This window comes from Puma concolor, chromosome B3 (genome assembly GCF_028749965.1).
Source record: "Puma concolor isolate L17-30 chromosome B3, mPumCon1.1.hap2, whole genome shotgun sequence".
In the NCBI taxonomy this organism is placed as follows: Eukaryota; Metazoa; Chordata; class Mammalia; order Carnivora; family Felidae; genus Puma; species Puma concolor.
Window position 1 is genome coordinate 75322113 of NC_141672.1, and position 7468 is coordinate 75329580.

The following is a 7468-nucleotide window of genomic DNA, read 5'->3' on the forward strand; positions in this document are numbered from 1 at the left end:
GTCGTGTCCACTCTGACCTTTGGTTTCTCACTCTGATTTCAGCCTCCATCTTACTGGCTGATTCCTTTCTGGGTCTGTGCTCCTCTGTGCCAGCCCCAAGGCTCCCCAGGACTCTGTTCTTGCCACTGGGGCTACTCCCTTCCTCCGTCCTGAGAAAAGACAAGTGCTAACAGCTGATGAGGACAGGCCCAAGGAAGGCAGGCTGTGGCAGAAGATCAGCCCCAGCCACCTCACGTTGTCACTGGCAGGCTCCCAAGTGTTCCCTGCATTGCAAGACCCCTTCTTCCTGTTTCCCAGGAGACAGCTCTACCTGACCCATTCTATTTAATATTTACAGCTAATAGATTCGTGGGGTGCTGCAAAGGACCCAGCAACAGGTAGACCTTGTTTGGCCAGCTTACTGCCTGGTTTTCATCAGTAGCCACTAGGGCCTGAGATGGGACAAGGGGGAAATGGGAGAGTCTTGGATCTTTTTGGTGTCTCTAGATGAGAGTCACAGTACGGGGGTCAGGCTTTCACAGCAGACTGGCTGTTTGCTCTGGTAAGCTCCGTTCACTACAGGCCTGAATGTGGTTTGGTTTATGAAGAATATGGTTGGTGGTGGTTCTCCCTCTGCCTCACTCCTTCAAGACCTGTTTCTCCCTTCCCCCTTTCCTACGCCAGGGAACTGGTAAGATTCCATTTGCAATCAGGCCGGAGACTGTCCTCAGTTGAGGAAGTAGAGAAAGCTATTTCTAGGCACATAAAGCCAGCTGGATAAGGTCCTTGAGATTGTACATATAACAAGAGGGATAATGAGAGAGAAAGGAGACTGATAGGATTGAGACAAAAGGATTGGAAAAACCAGTGAGCAAAAGCATTTTGTTGTTTTAGAAGGATCCAGACCCGAGCCAGGTCATTTGGAGCCCTAATGTTAGAGGGTTCCACAACAAAGACAATCTCCGTCCTCTCCATTCTCCCTCACAGCAAAGGAGAACCTAAGACGGCCTCTGCCTTGCTGCCCGTTACTGATGTAGAGACCTTGGAATATCCACACTTGGCCCTGGTTGTGAAGGACTGAGGTTTGACCTTGGAAACAAGAGCAAACTGTCACTGGGACATATGGATTAGAGCAGTCTAATGTGTTCGGAGAGTAGTCAGAGGCAGATTCTGTCCACCTATGCTTAGAAAGGATAGCACTGCCCCTTGTGAAGGGAGCCAAGGAGCGATCCAAGCAGGGAGACACAGGTTACCAGGAACATCTGCTGAAAGGTGTAGGTTAGGCTTGTATCCTAGAGGGAGGGTTAGAGCCGAGCAGGATGTGATTTTGGAACTCTGTGACCTCATTTTACCAAATGAAGAAATAGAAGTGGAGGGATAACGGCACTTACCTAAGGTCATGCAGCTGGAAAATGAAGTTCCAACTTTTGAAGACTAATAAAGAGTTTATTTCCCCTCTTCCCTCCCACCCGAACCTTCATCCCCATTGCAGGGACTCCCACAGCACAAGTAAACTGTAAATTAGATCAGCCCTTCATTATGATGGATAATTAGGGAGAGTTTTAGTGGGAAAGCCAGGGAATATAAGAGACAATAATGAAAACTTGTGCTTCTTACTAATGTTTTTGTTTTTTGGTTGGTTGGTTGGTTGGTTGGTTGGTTGGTTGGTTGGTTTTTTTGCTAACTTGAACTAGCAGTAGCCAAAGTATCTTTAAAAGCACATTAGAAGAAGCAAAATAAATACACTGCAGGAGAGTCCCTGCCCTTGAGGAGGTCACAGTCTAGCCAGGGAGACAAATACACACATAAAATGCCTTGAGAAGATTACAAGCAACATGTCACCAAGTGCAAAGTAATTGAGTGTTACAAACAAAAGACCTAATGCTGCAGGGTACAGATGACAGGGGGGAGACTTTGTTGGACTTCGATTGTAGATCAGAATGTGGCGGCCCATAGACAAATCCTGTCCCCAAATGCATTCTTTGGCCACTGGGAGTGGGAGTTATTTTTTATATTATTTTGAACCTTCACTGAGAAGAGGAAAATGCCAGCTAGTAAATGTAGAAAGAATGATAGAATTGGAAAAACAGCATTTTGTGAACCCGAATAAAATAATTGATTCGGGCCAAATTATTAAGTAGAGTGAAAGCTATAAGTGAAATGATTGGTGGACAACTGGACATAGTGTGTATATATATATGTGTGTGTGTGTGTGTGTGTATGTGTATATATATATATATATATATATATATATATATATATATATATTAGTGCCGAGTAACCTACCAGCTTATGGTCTTGTCATCACTCATTTCCTGGAATGGGTCTTAGTATCACCAGCCAGTTGACCGGTTCTGGTGTGAGGCAAATTCATAACCCAGCCTAGTGTAGAGTCCAGCTGCTCCCCACCCACCGGAGAAATAGGACATGTAGCTTGAGGTTTACAGGAAGTGCTGTGAGAAAGTAAAGGATGCCAGGAGGAAGCAACCCCACAAACCTAGGAGGTGAGGCAATCTGCAGGGCAATGGGTCAGCGCTCTTGAGCAAGTCCGCATGATTTTTTTTTTTAACTTCAAAACTGCTAGATTAGAGGGACTTAAGCTATCTCGTAACAATACAACGCATGGTCCTGGATTCCCTATTGGTTTAAGCAAATTGCTATAAAAGATATTTGGAGTCAACTGGGAAATTTTTTATATGGACGGGATTAGATGAGGTGAAAATTTACTGAGCCGGAAAGGTCAAAATCATTAACAAAAATGCCAGTCACAAAACCAGTACAGGGTAATCGTTTTTTTGTTTTCAAAGTGTCTATATGTTTAAAAAAAAAAAAAAGATCTGAAAGGATATGCATGAAGGTGTTGACAGTGGTGATCTCTGAGTGGTGAGAGTATGTTTTTGTGTTGTTGGCCTATGTTTTCTATTTTTATACAGTGCACTTGTACTGCCTCTGTAGTAGTAAAAAGCTGTTACGAATAAAATAACTAGTTGCCAACTTTTATAATTAAGGAGATTTCACATAAAAATCTGTAGATTGTATGTGAAGAGAGGGGTTTCTAAGGTTTTTCTGAATAATCAGAAGATCTGTCACCCCTGGCCTTCCAGTCTCACAAGGCAACAATTAGTTGGAACCGAGTGATGGCTGCTCCTTTATAGGGTATATTCTCTCCTTCATTTGTCACTGTTCTTACCACTCTGTGTGCTTCACACTGCTTACTGCCTGGCTCCTCTAGACCCTCTATTTGAGTCAGTAACCCTCTAGTTGGGTGATCCTGATGGGCTCCTCCCCATCCATAGACCCTCCCATTATTAATTGTTGAAGGTATCAACAAATTAGTTTTGAAATGCTGCCCGAGAAAAGCATCTGTTCCAGAATTACCTGTGCCTGGTTTGTTTGTTTGTGTGTTTGTGTTTGTGTTTGTTTTTGTTTTTTATAAGGCAACCCAGTCATGTGAAACCCAGATGTAATAATTAATCTACTTAGCTACCATGGTTGCATACTGTAAATTAGTTTAGCAAAATTTCTCTTTGGTAAATGGAATTTGGAAAGTATACTAAATTGCTAACTTCCTCAAGGTTTTGCTTTTTTTTGCCATTACACCTTAATCTTAGGGGGCATTTCAAAATTTACAATGTATGGTCTTCCCAACCATGAAACTCCAAATGCCCTTTGGTTGGTCTGTTTCTCCCACTGGTTCTGATACAGTTTTTAAAGGAGAAAATCTCTTTCATATGCAACTCAGTGTAAGACAGTGTCATCATCAGTTTAAAATCCAGGGAAATACTTTTATCAGCCTGGCACATGTTTTCTCATTACAGCAGCACACTCAAATCCTTATAACAAGAACTGCACACGTTGTGCCTCATGTCTAGCTTTTCAAAATGATACTGGTCTTCTTCTTCTGAATCAATTTCCTTTACTGTCTCATATTCCTTTGGTAAAAATTGTTTCAATCTGTCCCATTTTTGAGCCAAATTTCTCAGCTTTTCTTTGAGATCCAAAATGTCCTATCAGGCCTTATTTATATACTAGTTCACAATGGTGTCTCAGTAAAACCAGGCTCATTTCAGTTTGTATAACAAACGTTTCCATGAACAGACAGGCAACCCTTGAAGCCACAAGGGAGCTGGGTTTGAAATCCCCCTTGGAATGGTTAAGCAATTGAAAAATGGCACATTATGAACATTTGTTCCAAAATTGCCATTCGATGTCATAGGTTGATTACGTATTTTCTTTATCCACTTGTTTTCTCCTTAAATCATGTACTCACAATGGGCATGGAATTTCCTAGCTTAATCATCAATAGTTGTGTCTCTGAATACCTTCATTTTCCAGTGAACACCCTTGAAAATAATTTGAAAACCTCTTGACTGCCTGTAAATTTTATTCCTGAAACTGGTTTCATATATATTCAGGTCCATAATACAAATATATTCTTGCTACTCATATTCAGATACTTTCAAAGTAGTATCGTTCATTTTTTTTTAATTTTTCTAAACAATTGCTCAGTTAAGTGTAGTTCCACACTCCAATGGCGATTTTAATATCCTAGCTTTGAAATCTGATTATTTAAGCCCAAATTTTCCATGTGAAAGCGTATTCTACTCAAAAGTTTCCATTGGTTTGATAAATAGAATGTGTACTAAATACTCTATCTTTGCAGTGCCATTTTGTTTCCTGGCTAGAGTGTGGGAGGCAGAGTTCTTACAATGTTCTCAGCAAACTCCATTCTTCTCTGTAATTCTAAACAATGCAGCAAAGGAATGTCCAAGTCTGAAAGGTTAAGTAAACTTTTTCTCAGGCTCCCATTTACATTTAACATCAAGTTCAAAACATACACATTAATATTTTTAAATACTAGATCAAGAGCAATGTCTCCAAGAAAGTAGAGCTAGATTGTGGGCAGGAGTTATGCCTAATTTATCTTTCTACACGCTCCCCCCCCCCCCCACCCTCCCATTCCTTGCAAGAATCTAGCTCAGGAATACTTGAGCATGTTCTTGGCTTTATCATTAAAGAACATTTAAGAAGTGAGTGATTGTATTTTGCATATGGCATAGCAGAATGTGAGATGAACAACACTGATGAAGTGGCAGGCCTATAAAGGTCAAGCGTTCCATGGAACAAACAAAACTATATAAGGAATTAACATTGTGGGGTGGTGAAAATTCATTCTTTCAACAAATAAGCGCTCCATATGCCAAGCACTGAGATAGGTACCTTAGGATCATGGAGGAAGCACCTCCTTAAATACAAACCCAAACAAATGAAGGTTTTAAAGTGGATTTCATGCCACTTCTCAACAATAGACACAGACTAAAAAAATGGACTATTGATACTAGTACATTTATGAATTGCAAAATTATGCTGAGTGAAAGAAGCCAGACAAAAAGTACATCTTTATTTTATTCCATTTATATAAAATTCTAGAAAGTGCAAACTAATCTATAGTGACAGCAGATCAGTGGTTGGGAGGGGCCAGAAAGAATTACAAAGGGGCACAAGTAAACATTTAGAGGGTGATGCATATGTTCACTCTCTTGATTGATTATGGTGATAGCACATATGTATAGTTAAGGTTGAAACTTAATGAATTGTACATGTTAAATATTGTATGTCAAAATACCTAAATAAAACTTTTTTTTAAAGTTTATTTATTTTTGAGAGAGAGAGAGACAGCGCAAGTGGAGGAGGGACAGAGAGAGAGAAGGAGGCAGAGAATCCCAAGCAGGCTCTGCACTGTCATTGTGGAGCCTGACATGGGTATCGAACCCACAAAACCCTGTGATCATGACCTGAGCTGAAACCAAGACTTGGATGGTTAACTGGCTGAGCCACCCAAGTGCCCCATAAATAAAACTGTTTTTGTGTGTATTTTTGTTGTTGTTGTTTTTTATTTTTATTTTTGAGAGAGACAGAGAGAGAGAAAAGAGCACACGTGAGCAGGGATGAGGAGCAGAGGGAGAATCTCAAGCAGGCTCCACACTCAGGGAGGAGCCCAACGCAGGACTCAATCTCATGACCCTGGGATCATGACCTGAGCAGAAATCAAGAGTTGGATGCTCAATCGACTGAGCCACCTAGGAGCCCCTGTTTTTAGTTCTTATTTATTTATTTATTTATTTAGTAATCTCTGCACTCAACATGGGGCTCAAACTCACTCACAACCCTGAGATCGAGAGTCCTGTGCTCTTCTGACTGAGCCAGCTAGATGCCCCTGTGTGAGTGGTTTTTTGTTTGTTTGTTTGTTTGTTTGTTTTAATTTGGGAGTAAAAAAGGAGGGAGGGAGGGAGAGGGAGAGAGAAAGACAATGAATTCTAGGGACTCTCTTGCAAATCTTACTTGCTCAAGGACATCAGACAGTGTGCAATTGTAATATCTTTTTTCAGTACTTTGCTGCAGTTTTGATTGCCCAGATGGTCTATGGGCTAAATGTTGTAGTCTTATGTAGAACTGGCCTATACAGTCCTTCACTTCAGCTGGGCCAGTGTCCTCTTGAACCCAGAAAGCAGCTTGGACTCCCTGTCCCTGCCTATGCTTGCTGGGATATTCCTCCATTCTAAATGATCCGAATTTTCTCTCCTTTTAGGCCCAGTTAAGATAAGATTGATTTCATAGTCTTTACTATCCATTCCTGCAGAAAGAGTTCTGTACCTTTTTTTAAGTTTCTCTAGTATTTATAACCTTTAAACATTTTTTTAAGTTTATTTATATCGAGAGAGAGTGTGCACTCACATGAGCAGAGAAGGAGGGAGAGAGAGAATCCCAAGCAGGCTCCATGCTATCAGCACAGAGCCCGACGTGGGGCTCGATCTCACAAACTGAGATCATGATCTGAGCCGAAATCAAGAGTTGGACACTGAGCTGACTGAGCCACCCAGGCAACCCTAAGATTTTTTATTTTTAAGTAATCTCTACACCCAACTCAAACTTAGAACCCTGAGATCAGGAGTCACATACTCTACTGACTGAGCCAGCTAGGTGCCCCTCTAGTATTTATAATTTGCTTTTAGTATTTATTTGCTTCTAGTATTTATTATTTGCTTTTCGTGTGCATGTCTTATCTTCTCAACTAGATTATGAATTTCAGGGCAGGGACTGGGTCATATTTATCTATGTGTCTCTCTCAAGACACTTAATATGTGCTCAATAAGTGTCAATTTTAAAATTGACTATCAAAGACACTTTGATAGTCTTTCCAAAGCACTTTTCAGCCATTATCTCATTTGATCATTACATCAACACTACAAGATTGGAGGAGCTAGAAATATGTTATTTCCTCCTTGTGACAAATAAGGAACCTGAAGCCCAAGGTCACAGACAGAGAGAGAGAGAGAGCTGGAACAGATAATTACATATGAAGGTTTGAGCCAATTCAAGGTTTCCCATGGCTCTCCCCCTCGTTCCCCTCTACGCTATCTGAAGACAGGCCTCTTCACCCTTCACCTTTGCATTCCCCAAGTCCTTTAGAGCTGTTTAGCCAAAGCTT